Source organism: Elephas maximus, chromosome 20, assembly GCF_024166365.1.
Source record: "Elephas maximus indicus isolate mEleMax1 chromosome 20, mEleMax1 primary haplotype, whole genome shotgun sequence".
Classification (NCBI taxonomy): Eukaryota; Metazoa; Chordata; class Mammalia; order Proboscidea; family Elephantidae; genus Elephas; species Elephas maximus.
The window spans coordinates 25,988,756-26,013,082 of NC_064838.1; the positions used below are offsets into that span (position 1 = coordinate 25,988,756).

At 40.2% G+C, this 24,327-nt stretch overlaps 1 protein-coding gene across 1 annotated transcript in view; it reads left to right on the forward strand.

Annotated features, from left to right (window-relative positions):
• The first annotated feature begins 211 nt into the window (after window positions 1-211).
• CNTN4 (contactin 4) overlaps window positions 212-24,327 on the forward strand; it is a 1,107,632-nt gene continuing 1,083,516 nt past the window's right edge. Inside the window, exon 1 of the mRNA XM_049862392.1 lies at window positions 212-314. The gene's annotated coding sequence lies outside the window, so the exon portion shown is untranslated. The remainder of the gene's footprint in view (window positions 315-24,327) is intronic.

Consider the following 24,327-nt stretch of genomic DNA (forward strand, 5'->3'; position numbering starts at 1 on the left):
GCGCGTCTCCTCGGACCGCCGCACTGAGCATGCCCAGCTCGGCTGCGCGTGGGCCCCCGCCTTCCCCCAGCCTCTTCTCCTCCCCACGCGCCTCGCCCGCCGGCGTCTGAGGAGCCGGCAGCCTGCGTTCCGCCACGCCGGGTTTTTCAAGCCGCCGCTAAAGCCAGGCGGGAGGGGAGCGCGGCTCCAGGCAGAGCACCGGGTTCAACACTAGGATTGGTCGCAAGTAGGAAGCTTTCGCCACTACATCGGGACCCTCAGACTGTGCCGGAGTCGCTCTGAGGCTCTTGCGGACGCCGCGCTCGGGTGCTGCGGTAAGTGAGGGGCGAGCTGCCGGGGGTCGCACCTATCTGGGCGCGCTCTCCCGGGGCACCCCGGCTAGCGGATTTCGGGGAAAGAGCACGGTCCTTGAAGGTTGCCGGCTGAAGAGGGGCTTCTCTGGGCGCTGGCTCCTGCAGCGCTGGCCAGGGGCCGTGAGACCGGAGAGCTCTGAGCCTAGCAGCCATGCAGGGTCGGGACAGCGAGAGCTGCGCTCCCTGAGCCCTGGAGGGGGCAGGGCCCCGACGACGCCACCGTCACCCCACGGCGACCCTTCTTTTCGTTTTTAGTCGGAAAATAAGTTTGTTGCGCTGCGAGGCAGCCAGAAAACAAGGAGTCCAGAGCCTGGAATGCTTTGCGAACTCTTAATCAGCTTCTCCAACTCGTTCAGGGTATTGCACCCTCTCTGTGCGCCCTAGCCCCTAACACACGGTTCTTGGCCGGGGTTTCCTTCTGATGTTGGTACCCAGAGGTCGTGATACTTCTGATCTCCCAGCTGCAGCCAAGAGTAGAGGAAGGCAAACTTGAGCTGTGGTTGGAAGGGACTTGGGACTAAGGGAGCAGGTACCGGGTAGCCATGGTGGAAAGAGCCCTGCTTCATGCAGACAGTTTTTTGGTGCGCTCGCTGTGCGCCTGCTCCGTGCTAAACCCTGGGCATCCAGTGGCAAGCCACACAGACGAGGTCCCCGGCGGGAACCTGGTTTCCCCAGTCTGCCAAGGGAGGTTGTTGGGGGCGGGGGTGGCTTTCGCTTCCAGCAACTTCGGTGGATTTCAGTTTTCTTTGAGAAGCAAAGGCAACCGCCTCCTCTCCTCATCGGACCCAGACAGCGACGAGATGTGCGCCAGGCGCCCCGCAGACACCAACCCGCTGACTCTCCAACTAGAGCGGAGGGTTCAAAACCTTTGTGCTTCTCCTCCCTTTATGCCGCGTGTATATATTTATTATTCGTGAAAGGTGTGGAGGCGAGAGTAGGAGGGCGTGGGTTCCTAAAGCTCTCTAAACCAGTCAGGGAGTCTGATGCATGAAAACATTTTGCAGCACAGCGGAGCTGCTGCGAGGAGGCGGCTTAGCGCTACGGGAAGCTAAGGCGGTTGGTTGCACGCCTGGGTCTCCGTATTTGGAGCGAAAAGGCTTGCTGAGGTTGTGTAGGGTGAATCAATGTGACTGATCACCTTGGGTGTATGATTTGCTTGGGAGGGAGGTTATGGTGGATCTGGGGGCGTGCTGGAGGTTTGATTGCACGGAGAAGCCCCTCCCTACCCCTGAAATGAACGTTCATGGAACTTTTTTCTAGTTTTCCTTTATGGAATCAACAGGGGCGGAGGCATGTTTGTCTGAATAAAAAAAAAAATCTTTTAATTGCCTGGGAAGCTCCTGCAGATTACTGTGATGTGTTTCAAGGAGTAACTCCGTATAACTGATTGGCTTGGAAACCTCCATTGAATAATTTGGACTGTGCTTGTATTTTTGCATTTTGTGGCTTATACCCTTTAGGGAGTCTGATCGGAGAGTAAAGACAGTGTAGATATCCTTAGAAGCAGCCCTGCGCAGTAGCATTTCAAGTCCGGCTGATGAGCATGTTCTTTTTCTCTGTCTCTGTCTCTCTACCCATGTAGGTGGAAAAGGACTGTGTGTCATGGACGCAGACACAGTGGGGGTGATTTTGGGTGACATTCATGAGAAAATTCACATTTCACTCATAAGTTTACTGTTGCTTCTTCATCTTGATTTCATTCAAGACTTGGTGTGAATCTCCACAAGGCATAGTGGGAATGGATAAAATTGCTAAGGATCAAAAACAAGTTCCATGAGAATATTATTTTTGCCACCTTATAAATGCTATTTTGTTTATTTGTTTTCAGTTAAACTGGATTCATGGTCCTAAGTTGATGGGGAGGGATCAGGATAAGCGTCATCATTTTCCAGTGTGAACACTGTAGGTTGCTGGCAAGCATGGGACGGCTGACCTTTTTAATTTAATAGGGGCCAAGTTTACTAGAGAAATGATGAATCTGCAGGTCAGAGTTATGTGGAAATTTCAACAAGACAGCTTTCCTTATTTGCAGCCTTTATGAAAGCACTTTTCGGTTCCTTTGACTTGGGGAACTTTGTCTCCTAGAGTCAGTTCAGCATATCGTTCTGTAGTAAGTTCTTACTGGTGAGTGATTTAGAGAACAAGCCTTTCAAATGCCTTTGGATTTTTTGTTTATGCATCCACTTATTTTACCTAGTTCTGTCTTCTCTTTTTTGTTCAGAAGTACGTCTTCTGATTTTTTCCCCCTCTAAGTGCTAAATCTTCTGATTAGATTTTACTCCAATTTAAGTCTTAAAGAATGAACAGTATCTTGATTAATTAAAGCTGCTCAGCAGAAAACTATAGTTCCAATTTTTCTGCCAAGTTTTTCTGATAATACTTTTAACTTGTTGGACTCTTTGTTATAGTCAAAGGCATAAAGACATAACACACATAGCTGTAATCTAGTGTTTTGTGAAAGCTTGCTTTTGTATGATGTTAATTGAATTAACCCACTTCAAATGGGTAAGTGGGGGGATGTATGTACACACAGATGCAGAGAGTTTTGTTGTTTTAAGCTTTCAGTGTTTTAAGCCTGGCAAAGGGGGCAGGATTTATTATCTAGATATACTGGACTTCATATTTTTTATTATATAGTCTTATCAGAAGAAAATGTAACCCTACTTCACTAGATTTTTAAATACATGCTATATATATGTTCTAATATTTAATGTTTTACATATAAGCATAAATATTGCTACATTGATACACTACTGACATTACAAAATGTACACAAAAAGAAACTAAAGGATAAATAAAGTGAAATTATAAACAAAAACTTTAATATTGTCTTCATGTGTTCCAGTGGTTTGTTTTGCACAGCCCCTGGGATGGGCATCTCACTTTAGAGATGATTGCTGATACAGGATTTTTTACCTTTCTCTCCTTATCTCTGACTCTGCTATTCATTGTCCCTGATACTGTAACCAGTTGTAAAACTGCTAGAAATCTGTGCCCTGTAAAAGATGGGTTAAGAATATTTGTTTCCATGTCATAGACTCATACGTGGATCCAGACCAAGCCCACTGCCCTCTAATTGACTCTGATTTCAAAGGGACTCTATAGGACAGAGTAGAACTGCCCCATAGGATTTCCAAGGCTGTAAATCTTTGGGAAGCAGACTGCCACATCTTTCTCCCACAGAGAGAGGGTGGTGGGGTTCAAACTGCTGACCTTTTGTTTACCAGCCGAGTACTTAACCACTGCACCACCAGGGATCCTTCATATGGGGATAGATTGAGGCATAAGAGAGAGAGATGCTTGGGAAGCATCATTCTAGATCTCCAGAAATGAATATACAGAAAAAAAAAAGTTTTAACTTAAAGCATAAAGTCCCAGCAGTGAGGAAGTAAGTAAACCAAGGATTCAATGAGTGAGGAAAGGAATGATACTTTTTATATTGCCATATTGTGTGTAAGGGTTATATACCTTGGAGCAGAATAAGCTGCATCCAGATTTGGTCTTACCATTTATTATATTCAAGATATTGGGCAAGTTATTTCCATAACTTCTGTGAGCCTTCATTTCCTCATGTATTAATATAAAGTGGGATGACACCTATTTGAAGACATTGTGCTAGGGATTACACGTGAAGGTATACAAGAGCCTGACTGCGTTAAACTGGATAGGTTAACAGCTTTAACAAAGGAACCCTGTAAGTATACTGGCTCAGACATGAAATGAATTTATTGCTCATTCATGTTAAGTCTGAAAATGAGTGATCCTGGCAGCACTCCCCCAAGGTACGATTCAAGACCCAGACGTCACACATCCTGTGCCTCTGCCATGTTCATTGGGGTCACCAAGCTCATCTGCATCAAGCCAGTGGAAGGACAGAGAATTGGAGGATGTTAATTGGCAGGACCTAGAAGTGGTACACATAGCTTTTGCTTACATCCCATTGGGCAGAACTCAGTGGATGTATCTTATCTAAAGGAAGATGGGAAGTGTACTCTAGCTTTGTGTCCCGGAAAAAGAGGAAACAGTTTGGTGAATAGCTAGCATTCTCTGCCATGGTAATACCATGTATGATGTTTATTCCATGTTCAATACATGTTCCTTCTCTTTCCTTCCACTAATTCCATTTTTCTGGCAGAAAAACTGGAACAAGTGTAAGAAATGAAACAATAATAGCAGCAACTAATAAACACACAGGACTTTGTCAATTTTTTCAAGCAGTTTATCTTCCTAAAAAACTAAGTATTATTATCTCCATTGTATAGATGAGGAAAACCATACTCAACATAGCTAATAAGTGGCAGAGTGGGGATTTGAATCAGATTCTCTGGCTCCAGAATTCATTTTCCTAACAGCTGCATAATGCTATCCTTTTCTTCTTGCATATATATATATATATATTATTTAAGCCATTGGACCACTTGTTTCTTTTGTCCATGTAAAAAAGTTGCTGGGTGATTTAAAAAATACTAAAAAGAAAAACAAAAAATGATACCGTCTAATCTAAAACATATTAGAGTAGAATTAGATATAATATAGGTTTATTGTGAGTCCTTACCAGGATCAGGAGAAGATACTTAAAGACCCCACTGCAATGCTCTTTTATTTCTGAAAACCAAATTGCTAAGGTCAACTTGGAATCCATTCTGATTTATTAGCTCGAGGAAAAAAGAAGAAAGAATTCTGGATAGGAATGAAGGACATCTAGTTGTGTTTTGTTTCTGAACTTATCTGATGTGTTACTTTGGTTTCGTGCATAACAACAATTCCAGTTCCTTGGAGTAAATCAGACTTCAGACACGAGCCATTTAAATTGGCATCCTCCTACCCAGGCAGATGAAGCCTCTGTGTGGTGCAAATAGCTAACGCATTCCCTGCTAACCAAAAGGCTGGAAGTTTGAGTCTACCTAAGAGGTGCCTTGGAAGAGAGGCCTGGCAATCTACTTCCAAAAAGCCACCCATCGAAAACCCTGTGGAGCACAGTTCTGCTCTGACACACGTGGGGTCGCCATGAGTTGGAGTCTATTCAGTGGCAACTTTTTTTTTAACTAAGGCATGTATAAGAAAACCAAACCAAACTCATTGCCTCCGAATTGATTCCAACTCATAGTGACCCTGTAGGATAGGATAGAAGTGCCCCATAGGGTTTCCAAGGCTGTAAATCTTAATGAAAGCAGACTGTCACATCTTTTTCCCGCAGAGTAGTTAGTAGCTGAGTGCTTTAACCACTGTGCCACCAAGGCTCCTTTAGGCATTTATAATCCTTTCTAAATCAGAAAGCCAACTTTCTCACTTTCCTTAAAGCCTGTCTGTCCTTATAGGTTTGTGAAAGGGGAGTGGAGGTGAAACCATACCCTCACACTAAGTTCCTTCTTTGGAGATTTCTGGTCCCTCCTAGATGAGATTCTCCTCTCTGACCATGCTTCCCCACGCCTTTTCCACCTGCAGCTCCACAGCACCAGCTGCACCCATCAGTCGCCTTTCATGGACCCTGGCATGTGATTTTTCTGTACCTTTGTCTACGCTGCCCCTCTGCTTGGTGTACTCTTATGTCCTTCCCCAGTGTTTATTATAGTTTGCACAATGCTCAACTCTTATGTCCTTCTGCTAAGCCTCTTTCAGTTTTACTGAGGCATAAAGAATGACTCCCTCCTCTGTAAGTACTACCTTTGTACTTTTTTCTGATATCATGAATGTAACACCTGCTACAAAGGTGGCCAGCTCTCCCAGTTTTCCTAGGATTGCGCAGTTCCCAGGATGCTGGACTTTCAGTTTTAAAACCAGGAAAGTCCTGGGCAAACTGGGACAAGTTCATCACCCTACCTACTACATTGTAATAATTCTTATTTCGCATGTCATCCAGTACAATGTGAGTTCCTTGAGACAGTGAACAAGAGCTTGAAATTCTGAGACAGAATTCTTACCAGTTCTTGATTCATTTTTACAAGCTGTGTGATTGTGGATAAGTTACCTAGATTTTCTAGGTTCCAGATTCTTTATGTAATGAGATAATATGTATCTTCTAGGTTTGTTCAGATATTAAATAACATAATAAATCTCTGAGCGTAGTGATGGGTACACTTGTAAAACTGGCACAAGGGTTTTGTGAAAATTACGTGGAGCAGTGCGTGTAAGATATTCAATACACTGCCTAAATCCTAGTAAATCCCACTAAACAGTCGACATTTTTATTGACTGGTTTTATTTATCTTTGACTCTCTTTTACCTAAAATACAGTAGAATCTAAAAATACAATTAAATGCAGAGAGTACCTGTTCATGGGGCATTACTGATATTAAGTGGAGCAAACAAATCAGTGTTATTTGGAAACATTTGAAATAGCTAGCCTCTGAATCATGAAAAAACAGGAGTTGATGGTAGGATTAGTTTCTTTTTAGACAAGATTTTATTTTTCTTCCTTATTTGAAGTCAGAGTCAGCAATTTTAATAGTCTAGGAAGAGAATATTTTCCATATTTTGTAGGGTTAGTTTCAGCTCCTGCCCTTAAAGTCTGTGTTTTTCACTGTGAATGAAATAAAGGTAGTGAGTTTCTGGGAAGGGAGTTTGGTTCCATGAGAAGATGAGAATTGGGAGAGCAGAATTACTGCTGGTTCTATAATGATTTTGAGGTTAGAAAAAGAAAAAAATGCATGCAAAATCTCTTTTGTTCATACGTACCTCTTTGACTCTGGGCTCAACTTGTGTATATAAAATGACTTTGTACCTTGCACAGTTGTACTGATGTGTCACGTAGTCTTGTTGCCTTTGCCCTTCAGGTTTGTCATGGAGGTTTCCAGTGAGAACAGGTGTTGCATGTATGCTTACCTTGAGATGGGTCCAGTTTGGATGAAAAGGAAATTAAACAAATAAACAAACAAAAATGACATGACTCAAATCCCCAATATGGTTATAAAGCTGGATTCTAGGCCCATTGCCATCATTTTGAGTTGTACAAATTTGTATTGTCATCTCTTCAACTATAGAATATAAATACGAACATTTTTGCCTTCAGTGACTCATTTGATTAGCTATTAGCTTGCTATTGATTCTAGACTGCTTGTGGATTAGCAAATTAATCTGGAGTCTGAGCACTATTTTTACTTTATTTAATAAGGTGAATGACATTCTTAAATAATGATTATTTAAGTTACACTCACACTTCCTAGTTAAAAATATAGTATGAATATGGTAATCTAGATTTCTTGGAACTAAGTCATTGTAACTGTAGGTTTGTCTTTAGAAACAATTTTTTAAATGGAAATTCCTATGCAATATATTTCCTGCTTAAAAAAAAAACAGGTCACTAAATGTAATTTCTTTCTTAATGACACATGATCACCATGATGAATGGAATATATTACTTTAGACGAGAGCATGGGCCTTAGATCAGACAGAACTGGATTTGAACCTTGTTCTTCTACTTAACAGCTGTATGATCTTGAGCAAGTTCTTCACTCTTCCAAGACACAGTTCTTTCCTCTGTAAAGCAAAGTTGGAGTTCCTGCAGGTGTAAACAGTTTAAGTGTTTGGCTGTGGCACCTCAGAGGAAGGCCTGGTGGTCTACTTCCCAAAAAAGCAGCCATTGAAAACCCTATGAAGCACGGTTCTATTCGGACACACATGGGGCTGGCATGAATCAGAATCGGCTTGGTGGCAACTGGGTTAGGCTGCCTGAGTGGCAGAAATGGTTAAGTGCTCTACTGAATGGTTGGTGGTTTGAATCCACCCAGAGACACCTCACAGGGAAGGCCTGGCGATCTACTTCCAAAAGGTCATAGCCATTGAAACCCATATGGACCACAGCTCTTCTCTGACACACATGGGGTGTTGACTCCATGGCAGCTGGTAAAGTGAAGTGAATAGGGACTACCTTATGGAGATGCTGCGAGTAAGGCCTATAGGGCAGGCCCACCACCTGGTGGGCCTAGAGAGTGGGGCCACTATCCTAGCGGGCCCACAGGACAGAGGATTATTTTCTAGTCTTAAAATTCAATGGAATTTACCTTGGTGGGATTTGGACTTGCTTGGGAACCATTAACCCCTTTCTCCTCTAGTTTCTCTCTCTTGGGTTGCACGTATCTATCCTATGCGTGTTCCATCATTGTATTTTGGAAGCAGATAATTTGTATATTGTAGATTTCACAGGACCACAGATACAAGTTTTTTCCCCAGGATGGATCGTAACCCAGAGTCTTGCCCATTCCTAATTTAGAAGATGAGATTTGGGTCTTAGAGTTGATACTGGAATGGGCTATATATTTTTTTTTTTTACTTTTTTAATTATATTTTATTTATTTTGTTCTTGTTGAGAATATATACGGTGAAACATACAGCAGTCCAACGGTTTCTACCTGTGCCATTAATAACGTTGATTACATTCTTCAAATCGTGCAACCTTTCTCACCCTCCTTTTCTGAGTTGTTCCTTCCCCTTTAACGTAAATTCATTGCCCCCTAAGGTTCCTATCTGATCTTTTGGGTTTCTGTTATCAATTTGATCCCATATAGACAGTTCTTATAAGAGCATAATGCTAAGAATGCTGGGATGGGGTGAATGTATTTTGCATGTGGAAAGGACATGGATATGGCGGTAGGAGGGCAGAGGGCAGACTGTTAATGGATGGAATTGTGTCCACCCAAAAGATATGTTAACCCTTTGTACCTGTACATGTGACTTTGTTTGGAAATAGGGTTTTTGAAGATGTTATCAGTTAAGTTAGCTTGAGGTCATTTTGGAGAAGAATGGACCCTAATCCTGTGTGACTGGTGTCCTTATACAAGGAGGGGAGACACACACACAGAGACATAGTGCGAGGATGGCCACGTAAAGAAGGAGGCAAAGATGGGGTAATGCTGCAGCTGGAAGCCAAGGAATGTCTGGGGCCACCAGGAGCTGAGAGAGACAAAAAAGGACCATCTCCTAGAGGCTGGGAGGGAGCACGACCCTGCCAACACCCTGATTTCAGACATTCAGCCTCCAGAAGTGTGAGGCAATAAATTTCTGTCATTTTAAGGTATCTACTTTGTGCTACAGATAGTCCCCAACTTAACGTGTTTGAGTTACTATGAACCCCACTTATGACTTTTTTTTTTCAGTACATCTTATTGTCAGTGATACCTACTACATACAGTGTTGTGGCATGTAATTTGCTGATGTTATTATTCTCAGACTTTCACTTGAAGATGTTCAAAGGTTGAATTTATAAAAATACTAATAATAAAAAGCAATAATAATGAAAACTTAAAAAAAAAAAAGGAGATTCAACTTACAGTAGAACTGATTTATGACAAAATCCTTGAAATGGAACCTTGTCAGAACAGAACTTCATTGTAAGTTGAGGACTACCTGTACTTTGTTACGGCATCTCTAGAAAACTGATACAGACTTTGGTATGAGTTTAAGACTTTAGTACAGTGTGATGGCTCGTTCTAAGCACTATGTAAGTTAGCTCTATGCTATACTCTTTATGACTTATATAGAACATAGTGCTTAAAATAAAACAAAACAAAAAACCCGTTGCCATTGAGTCAATTTTGACTCATAAAGACCCTATAGGACAGAGTAGAACTGCCCCATAGGGTTTCCAAGGAGCGCCTGGTGGATTTGAACTGCCAACCTTTTGTTTAGCAGCTGTAGCTCTTAACCACTAGGCTGCCTGGGTTTCCATATTACTTGGATTTGTTTAATTTTTTTTGGTGTTGTTCAAACAATGAATATTGTACTCAGCTGTGTAACAGGATCCCATCTAGTGCAGCTGAGATGTTGGTGCCTGCTTTCTTTCTTCCCTGAGTGTGTGTGAGAGAGAGACAGAGACAGAACAGAGAATAGTTGTATTTGTATGTTTCACATCCATTTTCATCTTTCTGAGCTTCCCGTCCTCCCACTTCCTGTCGGAGGTACTGAGAGGTAAGGTGTTATTTACTATACCACTGTAGAAATACAAAATAATCTTTGATAATATAGCCATATGCATTTGTGATACATCTTGCAGCAGAATCAGTTTGTGAAGATATTCCTGTGTTACAGTTGTGGAATATTGCCTGTCTTACCTGCAGTATAGTAAACTTCACTCAGAAGTATGCTCTGTAAGTACTTGATCTTTACTGTATAAGGAAGTTCCATTTTATTCCTTTAGTATATGTCAGGGTCTTACTTTACCAGTTATAAGAATCTAACTGAAAATTCCTGGCCTTTTCCCTCCGTTTTCTTTTTTCAACATAATGGTCAGAATTCAAGACACTACAACAATTCTAGATACTGTTAGCGTGGTTATGTGTGTGTGTGCACTGTGTAATGTGGGCTCATTACAAATTCATACTTCCATTAACTCTACTGAATTCCTTTATTAGTAACAAATTTCCAAGATATTGTAGTTTATATTATGTGCTATAACTGAAATGAGTACTTTTCTTTTAAAAAATTATTGTTATTCATAAACAGTCTTTTATTCTTCTGAATTAATAAACTATTAGGAGTTTTAGTAATTTTCTTATAATGTGGTTCCTTAAATCAATATATTAAGGATAACTCTAAAGAGGTGCCCCTAGGTGATGTAAACAGTTAAGCACTTTACTGCTAATTGAATGGTTGGCAGTTCAAACCCACCCAGAGGTGCCACAGAAGGAGGGCTTGACAATCTGCTTCCAAAAGGTCACAGCCTTGAAAACACTATAGAGCAGTTCTACTGTACATGCATGGGGTCGCCATGAGTCTGAATTGACTTGATACCAACTGCTTTTAGTTTTTCAGCTCTTAAGAAAAGCAACCTAGTATAATGTACTCCCCAAAATATTGAATCCCACATTTTAGGTTGGGATTCAGTCTCCACTATAGAAAGCATTGTTTTATGTGGTGTCAAGGAAAGGATGTAGACAGACTTGATGCTTCAGATCCTGTCTCTACCACTTACATATTTGTAACATTGGACCAAATTACTTAACCACCCTAAGCTTCATTTTTCTCATGCATAGGATGGGAATATTCTTGTAGAATTGTGAGGACTAAATTGAGTTATATATACACAGAGCCTAGTACTAGACACATAATTATCCTGTCCCTAAAAATGATTTTTATCATTACAATCTTTTTCTTTTAGTGCATTTACTCAATGTGACACGCGTGTTGTGGGTGAAATATTTGAGAGTGATAATTTACTCACTAGAGATTTTGTTCTTTCTTAAAATACTTAGTCAAGTGATTTATATTTGCTCCTGTGTCTTTAGCCACAGGACAATGAGATCTCTCTGGCTGTGTGGAGACAGAGGAGGCAACATTTCCATAGTGCGTTGTTTTATGGTTGACTTTTACAGCGAGCCGCTGTATCAGAACTGAGATGAAATTAGCACCATTTGAGATTTCATTTTGGGGAAATGGTTTTGGCTATGGTCAAGAATCTTATTTATTAAAAGGAATAAATTACCAAACGTGCTCTCATCTGTATTCTTTCTCCTTCAGCTGTATCCCATCATGCCATCCTGTAAAAGCAAATGCTGACATGTGACGGAGTAGAAACATAAAAATGTTTCAAGTTGTATTCTGTTAAATGTGATTGAAAATTTATAAAAGATTTACACGTTTTTTCTCCCATTTGTAAAACTGACAGTACTTGGAAATGAAACTCTGTTTACTCTGGTGAGTAACATTCACTTTATGGTTGCTTTGGATTTCAGAACTTAGCAAGCCTAACAATAATAACTATATATTATTAATATGCCTGCAATGAAAGAGTTTTACATATTTGAGGAGAAACAAGCTAATTTTACTTTCTGTGTGTTTTTATAACTATTAAGTTGTTAAACTTTGTTGGTAAATCTGTTTTAGATGTTTCTCTATTTTTTCCTCATGTGAGGGTTTATTATGTATTTTATGGAACTCAAAACATTTTTATATCACAAATAGTTTTGCTCATAGTTAGTTCAGCATTTAATCTCATTACTTAGATATCTTAGTTACTTTTATGTTTGTATATTTCTAACATGTACAGTGAAAGCTTACTTATTGTTAACCATTGTGTTTTTAACCACTCCCCCACTAATAACCTAATTCCTATGAGGATCTTAATTCACTGATTAAGCTCCTCCCCATACATTTACCTGTATTCTATATAATCCAAGCTGTGGTTTTGTAATAACAATTGGCCTGGCTGAAGTCTTCTAATCATTACTGTCCTAGTGTTCTCTGCCATTAGATTACTCTCATGATGCACTCTAGTTTCTAGATCCTTCTTAGACAAGACTAGATATTTATGTTACCTCAAATAAATACCCTCAATGGAATGAATGACAGAAACTCAGTCATATGTACCTTCTTTTTAAGCTTTTAGATATTAAAAAGAGCCATAGAGACGTAATTATTCTTGTTAGCTGATATTGAGTCAGCCCCCAACTCATAGTGACCTCATGTGCAAAGAGGTTTCCTTGACTGACTTTCAGAAGTAGATTGACAGGCCTTTCTTCCTAGTCTCTTAGTCTGTAAGCTCCACTGAAACCTGTTCAGCATCATAGCAATACACAAGCCTTCAATGACAGAAGATGGTGGCTGTGCTTGAGGTGCACTGATCTGGAATTGATCCTGGGTCTCCTCTCCCACATGGAAGGCGAGAATTCTACCACTGAAGCGCCAGTACCCCCAGAGACATGATTAGACTGATAGATTTCACTGACCCAATCACCTGAATTACACAGGTTAAGTAACTGAAGGGAATGGAGGGTCTCTTTCCTTCATATCTGAAAACAGTGTAACTAATTTTCAACAACAGAGGTTGTTTGAGTCCTCTTTTTCCTCCTTAGTGTTATGCATCCTACTTCTCCTTGACCAAGAACGTGAATTCTGGCTGTCCCAAGTATGTAGTCTAAGTACAGTATAGTTCAGCAAGGACTCTCATTCAAATAGGAACTTTGCCCCTGGCCTTGACATTATTGTAATCCATAGATTGACATTCCTGGGAGTTTATGAGAAATGTAGCCTCCATCCCAGGCCTACCAAATCAGAATCTTCATTTTAACAGGCGATTTGTGTGCGTGTTAATATTGGCAGCCATTGATTTACATCATACTCTTAAATAACTGCCCGCTTCCCTGCTACTGGGCCTAAATGTCAACCATATATTGAACATTCTTAATTGTATATTAAGGATTCAATAATGAAGGAGTAAAGAGAAGTACAGTAGAGTTTGGCCAAAGGATGATCAGAGTCTAGTGGAGTCAATAATATAGGTATACAGAAATTTTCAAATGTAAAGATAGAATCTAGTCAACATGAGTAAAGTGACAGTGTCTTGGAAATTATTGGAGAGAGGCTTTATCATGTAGTGGGCACATGTTTTCATCATTTTATGCATGATGCCCTTAGTCGTAGAGTACTGCAAGCCATTGCTCCTTTTGATGATGGTCAATTGGGACCCCAAGTCCCATATCTACCTTCTTACCATTGGTGTAATTCATCAACTTTTTGTGAGCACCTCTGCTGCCTGTTTTATGGATAGAGTTCTAGTATATTCATATGCAGAGACATATTACATGTACTTTCAAGAAGCTGTTTGCTTGATGTAAAAAGAAAACTCAGTAATGATTGCATTTGTGTAGATATTATGGGAAGGGATTTATAATTGAGACCAAGTGGAAAGATGGGCAGGGTTTGCAGGTTGGAGTTGGAAAGCACTTAAAAGAGATGGTATAGTGGGCACAGTGGCACGTTCAGAGAATGGCAGAGATCTGGGTGTGGGTGGATACTAGGGTATGGGAGGGTGGCAGCAGAGTCTTTGCATTACACAATTTCCCAGACTAGAATGTGGATGCTGCCTCCAGAGTTGGGCAGGGAACAGGCAGTGACAATGGGTTGGCATATCATGGAGTTGTGCAAAGTAGCATCTCTAAGATGTGAGACATATTGGGGGAAAATAAGATATTTGGGTGATATTTTTAGGCCAAAGGAAACCACTATAAGATTTGAAAAGGTAGGGTGACATGAGAGTGTTAAATTTGAAATATTCATCAAAATTCAAGGTAAAGACCTGGTTGAGGGGTTTGGGATACTATGTGGATAACATCCATAACCTGTCTAAGTTTTTAGATTTATGCCTGACCACATCTTGTTCTTATTTCCTATTCTGTTTCATGTTAATTATGTAAGATAATAGTAAACTAGTATACAAGTACATTTGCATTTTATTATTATAAAATATTTATACCTGTTTAATGCATTACATATTTAAACCCAATATGCATAAGAATTAACAAGCAATTTGGGCATTAAATTAGAGAACTAAGAAAATGAAGAAACAACACAGGTTATTATGCATATAAAAAAAAAAATAAAAAAGACCTCACAAGGCAATTACATGCTTTGCTATTGTAGTGTGAGAAGAATTATCCTCATGGCTATAGTTTACCAGATGGACAATTTCAGTTGCATATAGGACACTTTTTTATTTCCTCCTATTTTAAAGCAGATTTGATTTGGAATATCAGAGGTTTACATGGACATGGCAAGGTATGCAGGGCCCATCTGCTCTCCAACATATTTTCTGGTTTCATTCCATGTCTCTGTCCTGTGACTGAGGCGCATTCCTTTGCTAATAATATTTGCTGTCCTTAGACAGTAAGGGGAAACAAATGCTGTTTGAAAGCATTTCAAGTAGCGACCATTCATACTGCAGTGGACATTTTTTCGTAACAACAAAAAGTCTTCTACTGTTGGTGGTCTTGTTGGGTGACGAACTTAGAGCTCTCCCTCCCACTAGCGGGACTAGGAAGTGGACTGGGAGTCCTTGGCCACTTCTTCAGGCAGGCCCTTCCTCTCACTGCCCTGATGTTGGCATATGACAGAACCTTGGATTATCGGAACCCCTCTCCTCCTTATGTAGAATCTTGAGCTTGGCACCATAAAGATTGAAGACGTAGTTCACAGGATTTATTCTTTTTCATGTGGCAGTGTCTGAACAGAGTTTTTGGAGCTGCCAATTCTCCGATACTTCCATTCTATGAGCTCCATATATCTTTTTGATAGATAGATATACCAGTTCCTGTCAAGTTTATTCCGACTCTTGGTAACCCCATTTGTGTCAGAGTAGAACTGTACTCTGAAGGGTATTTGATGGCTGATTTTTTGGAAGTAGATGAACAAACCTTTGTACTGAGGTGCCTCTGGGTTGGACTCAAGCTTCTAAACTTTTGGTTAGCAACCGATCATGTTAAGCATTTGCACCGCCCAGGAGCTCCACCCTTTTTATAGAGTCCCCTTTTATTTAGGTTCCCAGAGTTGGTTATTCTTGCTTGCAGCTAAATAATTGTAAAGAAAAATGGATGTTCTCCCAGAATTTGCACATGTTTGAAACTGCTTCTTATCTTAGGAATGTTGTCAATACAGACATATAGGTTACTTTTCAGGGTCATCACTATTTAGCTTGAGGCTTCTCTGGGAATTTGGAAATTCTTCCCCTTGGACAGCATGTAATATTTTCCTCAGTTTACAGTGAGTAACTCTTATCCTAGTGTTCTGCTGAAGCGGGGAAGATGTATGGAATTTGGTGTGCAAATTCATTTGCCTACCTCTGGTTGTCAGGTTTTGGTAAGTGACTTTATTTAAAAGGAGTTCTAACAACTCATATAATTACAGATGGTAAAATTCCTTTTCCTAAGTTTTTGCCTTCTCTGAGTAATTCACACTACCTAGCACCTTCTGGGAAGCCCCGGTGGTGTGGTTAAGAGCTACTGCTGCTAACCAAAAGGTCAGCAGTTGGAATCTACCAGGTACTCCTTGGAAACTGTATGGGGCAGTTCTACTCTGCCCTATGGGGTTGCTATGAGTCAGCATCTACTCAAAGGCAGAGTTTGTTTTTTTTTTTGGTAGCATCTTCTGATGCATCATAAGATCAACACCCGAAATGCCCTTCTAAATATAGCCAGTACTTATGGTCTCTTCTGCAAACGTGTTTTTGTAGGCTCTATTATCACAGTAGAAAGCCAACACTTGCTTTTCGTGGCTGTCTGAACACTGTTCATTGTTGACTCTGGGTACCATGAGTCTTGGTATTTAAGCGCTGAGACTTAATCTTTTTCCAGGGTGCCTTATAGTAGTAGTCTAAGTGTAAAAAGTCTCTGGGCTCAACTCAGGGCTTGCTTTCCTGGTTGAGTTGGACTCCAGACCTGATGATATTTTAGTCCTCTTTCATAGGTAGTTGTTCACCAGCATCCTCTTACTGAGCTACAGTTAGAAGCAAGGAATCATAGAAGAGCTGGCGTCTGATATAAAGACACCTTCTCTGTCGTCAACTTGGAAATGGAAGAGGTAAGCCACGACTATGGGACTGAGTGTAAACTCTAGGATAATTGCTACAAAATGTGATACTCAGAACGACCTGGGAGCTTTAGATGAAAATAAAGACCCACAACCCTACTACAGAGGTACTGAAGTAGACTATTGGGGATGAGTTTTGTTGTTGTTAAGTATTGTCGAGTCTGTTCTGACTCAAAGCGACCTTATTACAATAGAATGAAATACTGCCCAATCCTGCACCGTCCTCACAATAGTTGCTATTCTTGAGCCCATTGTTGCACCCATGGTGTCAGTCCTTCTCATTGAGGGTTTTGTTCTCTTTTGCTGACCCTCTACCAAGCATAATGTCCTTGTCCAGGGAGTGATCCGTCCTGATAACATGTCCAAAGTGCGTGAGACGAAGTCTCACCATATTCGCTTCCAAGGAGCACTGTGGCTGTACTTCATCCAAGGCAGACTTTATTTGTTCTTCTGGAAGTCCAGAGGATATTCAGTATTTTTCACCAACACCATAATTCAAAGACATCAGTTCTTCTTTCGTCTTCTTTATTCATTGTCTAGCTTTTGCATGCATATGAGGCAATTGAAAGCTCCATGGTTTGGGCCAGTTGCACCTGAGTCTTCAAAGTGACATTTTTACTTTTTAACACTTTAAAGAGGTCTTTTGCAGCAGATTTGCCCAATGGAATCCATCGTTTGATTTCTTGACTGCCGCTTCCATGGGTGTTGATTGGGGATCCAAGTAAAATGAAATCCTTGACGATTTCAATATTTTCCCAATTTATCATGATGTTGTTAGTTGTTCCAGTTGTGAGGATTTTTGTTTTCTTTATGTTGAGGTATAACCCATACAGAAGGCCATAGTCTTTGATCTTCATCAGTAAGTGCTTCAAGTCCTCTTCGCTTTCAGTAAACAAGGTTGTATTATCTGCATAATGCAGTTTGTTAATGAGTCTTCCTCCAATCCTGATGCTGAGTTCTTCTTCAAGTAGTCCACCTTCTTGGATTATGTGCTCAGCATACAGATTGAATAAGTATGGTGAAATGATACAACTCTGGCACACACCTTTCCTGGTTTTAAATGACATGATGTCCCCTTGTTCTGTTGGAAGGACTGCCTCTTGCTTTGTGTACAGGTTCCTTACGATCACAGTTAAGTGTTCTGGAATTCCCATTCTTCAGAATGTTGCCCATAATTCGTTATGATCTACACCGTTGAATGCCTTTGCGTAGTCAGTAAGACATAGGATAAACATCTTTCTGGTATTCTCTGCTTTCAGCCACAATCCATCTGACATCAGCAATGATATCCCTTGTTCTACATCCTCCCCTGAATCTGGCTTGAATTTCTGGCAGTTCCCTGTCCGTGTACAGCTGCAACCGCTTTTGAATTATCTTCAGCAAAATTTCACTTGTGTGTGATATTAATGATATTGTGCGATAATTTCCGCATTCTGTTGCATCACCTTTCGTTGGATTGGGCAGAAATATGGATCTCTTACAGTTGGTTGATGAGGTAGCTGTCTTCCAAATTTCTTGGCATAGACAAGTGAGAACATTCAGCGCTGCATCCCTTTGTTGAAACACCTCAATTTGTATTCTGTCAATTCCTGGAGCCTTGTTTTTTGCCAGTGCCTTCAGTGAAGCTTAGACTTTTCCCCTCAGTATTTTTTACCATTGGTTCTGAATCATATGCTGCCTTCTCAGATGTTTGAACATCAACCAGTTCTTTTTTGGTGCAGTGACTGCATGTATTCTTTTCATCTTCTGATGCTTCCGCATTTTTCAATATTTTGCCGATTAGAATCCTTCAGTATTGCAACTCAATGCTTGAATTTTTTTCTTTAGTTCGTCCAGCTTGAGAAATGCCGAGCATGTTCTTCCCTTTTGGCTTTCTAACTCCAGTTCTCTGTACATTTCATGATAATATTTTACTTTGTCTTCTTGAGCTACCCTTGAAACCTTCTTTTCAGCTCTTTTGCTTCATTTTTTCCATTTGCTTTAGCTACTTGCTGTTCAGGAGCAAATTTCAGAGTAACTTCTGACATCCATTTTGGTCTTTTTTTCTTTTCTGTCTTTTTAATGTCCTTGATGTCATCACACAACTTGTCTAGCCTTCATTATTAGTGTTCAGTATAGCAAATCTATTCTTGAGATGGACCATAAATTCAGGTAGGATGTACTCAAGGTCATACTTTGGCTCTCCTGGACTGTAGCACCTCTATATAATTTCATATGCATGCAAAAGCTCAACAATGAATGAGGACCTAAGAAGAATTGATGCCTTTGAGTTATGGTGTGGGCAAAGAATATACCATGGACTGCCAAAAGAACAAACAAATCTGTCTTGGAAGAAGTACAGCCAGAATATTCCTTAGAAGCAAGGATGGTGAGACTATGTCTCACATACTTTGGACATGTTATCAGGAGGGACCAGTCTCTGGAGAAGGACAGCATGCTTGGTAAACTGGAGGGTCAGCAAAAAAGAGGAAGACCCTCAACGAAATGGATTGACACAGTGGCTGCAACAATGTGAGGATGGTGCAGGATCAGGCAGTGTTTTGTTCTGTTGTATGTAGGGTCACTATGAGTCAGAACCAACTCAACAGCACCTAACAACAACAACAAATAGAGGTACTGAGTTAGAGTCTATGAGTTGAGGTTTAGGTAGCTGTATTTTTATATAGTGTACTCAGCCAGGTTTGGGAACTAGAGCATATTTTTCATGATATAAATAGGATTCCATTAAAAGTTTTTCTTTACACACATGAGCTTAGGGAATTTTTAGAATTTCTCAGAATCTTTACATGCATTGTGAAACACATGTTTCTGAAACTTGAGTACATAATAACTAGGGCTTCAAACGGATTCTTCACCGTTCAGTTATGGCTGAGGAAGTGATCAAGAACAGGGCTGAATTTTTAGAATTTGGGTTAACTGTAATGGTAGCTGGAACAGGAAAAATTATAGGTTCAAGCACTGTTAGAAACTTAATCCCCTTCTGAGAAAAAAAAGGGTAGTGTACATGCTGCATAACAACTAGACCTCTTGCTTATAGGATTTTGAGCAGAGTGGGAAACAGTGGTGCCCTGCTCAAAAATGGTGACTAATTGAGTTGCTTTGTATGTATGTCACTCTCCACAGTCCTGGCAATAATCCAGTCTCATGCATTAGGCTCCTGAAAGGGCTTACCATGCCTCTGCGAGTTACTCATTCCAGGGCTTTGACCCAGAATTTTTCCCGTTCCAGTTATTATTCAGGATCACCCAAATTGTAAAAATTCAGACCTGTTCTGGTTCAAACCATTTCAAAGCCCTGGTAACAACCCACCTCACCTGCATGAATCATCTACGTAACATCTAATGTCACGGCTCTCAATTCGGGCTACTTATTTGAATCATCCGATTTAATTGGTCTGCGGTGGAGTAGGTCTTAGTAATGGAATTCTTTTAAAGCTCCTCACATAATTTTATGGGGTGCATCAGGGCTTAGGACCATAGATTTTATGGGTTATTCTTAGGAATACATTTTGGAAAACTTGAACTTAAAGTGTTCCGTATCACCCAATTTTTCATTGTTTCATATCTATCATGTGGTTTTATTCAATTTACATATACCCCATATCATATATTTGAGAGTAGGTTTTTATATTTATTTTTCCCCGTAATTATGTTAGAAACTTCTTTTTAGAAGGAAATTTCCCAGAGTCATTGAAGATACTGTATTAGAAAAAAAGAATATGGGTTTTTTAAGTGAATTCTAAGAGGACGTTGGCGGTTCAGTGGTAGAATTTTTGCTTTTCATTAGGGAGACTTAGGTTGGATTTCTAGCCAATGCACCTTGTACTCAGCCACCACCTATATATCAGTGGAGGCAGTGTATTGCTGTGATGCTGAAGAGGTTTCAGTGGAGCTAGCAGACTAAGATCAACTAGGAAGAAAGACCCAAAGATCTAGTTCAGAATATCAGCCAGTGAAAACCCTGTGGATCACAGTGGTCTGATTGGCAACCAATGATGAGGATGGTGCAGAACTGGGCAGCATTTCATTCCATTGTACATGGGTTCGCCATGATTCAGGGTCAACTAGATGGCAGCTAACAACAAGTGAATCTAGTCATAATGAGTAACATTACTGGCCAAGTTACTAAATGCATTTTATTGTGTCACTTCTTTTAAAGTTTATAATGAGCCTCTGAGCTAGGTGCTCTGATTACTTCCAGTTCCTATGTGAGAAAAATGAGAATCAGAGAGGGTTAGTAACTTGATTCAGGTCATGCAGCTAGTGAATGATAATACTGATGTCAGATCCCTGGTATGCCTGACTGAGTTAAAGCTCTTAACCCATTTGGAATCCTGGCTAAGGCATAGATTTTCATGTTCAATGATCAGTGTATGGCTGCAACACGTCAGAATCTACACATTGCTTTCAGGACTACACTTAATTGGAAGGAAGGTAAATATATATATGGGTTTGGGAAGGCCTTCTAAATGTTAAGAACCTTTGCAAAAAAAGATTTCCAACCAAACATTGGTATATGAATGCAAATATAATTTTTATAGTTGTAGATTGGTTATTTGTGTATGTAAAATGTTATATTTTTAATTAGTCTGCATATATTTGAATGGTCAAAATTCACTGCATAAATATATTTTTTGTAAAGATAAGTTTCCAAATATGGCCCAGCCCCTAGAAAAAATTGAGTTTGATAGATTTTTGTTACTCTGCCCACAAATTTAAGCAAAGGGAGAGGAATGATTTTGACTACCAGCAATAAAAATCATTGAAGGGGATTTATGTATGGGTCCAAATGCATGCTTATTAGTCACTCAGAACATGATGTTTCATTTTAAAAGTACATGCCTTTGCATTTTGTTATGACATTTATAAAAAAGTTTTCTATTTCTTGCCTTTAATTTTGCTAGAAAAGATAAATTGAGGAAGGTGTAAATGACATTATAGGGTCTTCCTAACCTTATTCTCTCTACTTAAAGAAGCTCTCCCATTGTTTTTCAAAGAATTTTACTTGGACATCCTTGTGCACGGAGTTGCCGTCAGACTTTTGAAGAATGATGAGTGATGGATAACAGCAGATCATTTTACCATCTCTGACATGTTTCCACATAGATTGGGCAATTTCCAGAATGCCACTTAGAGTAAATAGGGGTACAGAAAGATCAAAATGGAATTTGTCACTCCCTTCAAATTGGTATGTATTACAGGTTTTCAGGTGTAGCTTTTGTGTTCTAGTCTAGGTGGGATTATTTAGAAAAATGTGAATGGAATCTCCTTCTAGAATACATTTTTTTTATCCATTTAATCTCGATATGCTGGGCACTGCTAAGACCTATGCCCAAGTTAGGTCCTGCGGGTAGAAAGGAGAAGAAGTTAGACATGGAGCTTATGGTCTGATAAGAGATACTGGGGGAAAAAATGTTAAACAATGAGTACTTTAAATGCAAAAATTATAAACTGAAAAAGGCACTCTGAAGGCAAGAGAGAAAGTGCTGAGATGGAGAAGAATGTGGGAAGGATTTGCCTTAGATGATAGCACTGTTGAGGAAAGCTCCTTGTTATTGTTGTTGTTAGGTGCCGTCGAGTCGATTCTGACTCATAGCGACCCTATGCACAACAGAATGAAACACTGCCCGGTCTTGTGCCATCCTCACAATCATTGTTATGCTTGAGCTCATTGTTGCAGCCACTGTGACCATCCACCTCATTGAGGGTCTTCCTCTTTTCTGCTGACCCTGTACTTTGCCAAGCGTGATGTCCTTCTCCAGAGACTGATCCCTCCTGACAACACGTCCAAAGTGTGTGAGACGCAGTCTTGTCATTCTTGCTTCTGAGGAGCATTGTGGTTGTACCTCTTCCAAGACAGGTTTGTTTGTTGTTTTGGCAGTCCATGGAACATTCAGTACTCTTCGCTAACACCACAATTCAAAAGTGTCAATTCTTCTTCGGTCTTCCTTATTCATTGTCCAGCTTTTACATGCATATGATGCAATTGAAAATACCATGGCCTGAGTCAGGCGCACCTTAGTCTTCAAGGTGATGTCTTTGCTTTTCAACACTTTAAAGAGGTCCTTTGCAGCACATTTGCCCAGTGCAATGCGTCGTTTGATTTCTTTATTGCTGCTTTGGTGGGTGTTGATTGTGGATCCAAGTAAAATGAAATCCCTGAAAACTTCAGTCTTTTCTCCATTTACCATTATGTTGCTCATTGGTCCAGTTATGAGGATTTTTGTTTTCTTTATGTTGAGGTGCAATCCATACTGAAGGGTGTGGTCTTTGATCTTCGTTAGCAAGTGCTTCAAGTCCTTTTCACTTTCAGCAAGCAAGGTTGTGTCATCTGCATAACACAGGTTTCTAATGAGTCTTCTTCCAGTACTGATGCCCAGTTCTTGTTGGTATAATTCAGCTTCTAGGATTATTTGCTCAGCATACAGATTGAATAGGTATGGTGAAAGGATACAACCGTGACGCACACCTTTTCTGACTTTAAACCAATCAGTATCCCCTTGTTCTGTCCAAACAACTGCCTCTTGATCCATGTAAAGATTCCTCATGAGCATAATCAAGTGGTCTGGAATTCCCATCTTTAGCAACGTTAGCCATAATTTGTTATGATCCACACAGTCGAATGCTTTTGCATAGTTAATAAAACATAGGTAAACATCCTTCTGGTATTCTCTGCTTTCAGCCAGGATCCATGTGACATCAGTGATGATATCCCTGGTTACACATCCTCTTCTGAATCCAGCCTGAATTTCTGGCAGTTCCCTGTCGATACACTGCTGCAGCCATTTTTGAATGATCTTGAGCAAAATTTTGCTTGCGTGTGATATTAATGATATTGTTCTATAATTTCCACATTCGGTTGGATCACCTTTCTTGGGAATAGGCATAAATATGGATCTCTTCCAGTCAGTTGGCCAGGAAGCTGTCTTCCGTATTTCTTGGCATAGATGAGTGAGCACCTCCACCACTGCATCTGTTTGTTGAAACATCTCAATTGATATTCCATCAATTCCTGGAGCCTTGTTTTTCACCAATGCCTTTAGAGCAGCTTGGACTTTTTCCTTCAGTACCATCAGTTCCTGATCATATGCCACCTCTTGAAATGGCTGAATATTGACTAATTCTTTTTGGTATAATGACTCTGTGTATTCCTTCCATCTTCTTTTGATGCTTCCTGCATCATTTAATATTTTCCCCATAGAATCCTTCATAATTGCAACTTGAGGCTTGAATTTTTTCTTCAGTTCTTTCAGCTTGAGAAACGCCAAGTGTGTTCTCCCCTATTGGTTTTCTATCTCCAGCTCTTTACACATGTCATTATAATACTTTACTTTGTCTTCTCGAGCCTCCCTTTGAAATCTTCTGTTCAGTTCTTTTACTTCTTGGTGAACATGAATTTTGAGATCTGAAACTTTAGGAGAAGCTAGCAATGCAAATAATCAGAGAAGAAAGTTCCAGGCAAAGAAAGCAGCATATACAGGGTTAGGAGGCAAAGAAGATCTCGATTCATACCTCAAGACAAGATTTTATATATAAAGGACCAAATTGGCAATGGTCCAGGAGATCCTTACGCCAACCTGAGTGAAGGGGGATGTTGGGAGTTGAGGCTGTAATAACTGATGTCAGAGAAATGATGACACTGGAAAATGAAAGCAGTTTACCTGGGTTCAAGTTTGAGAATA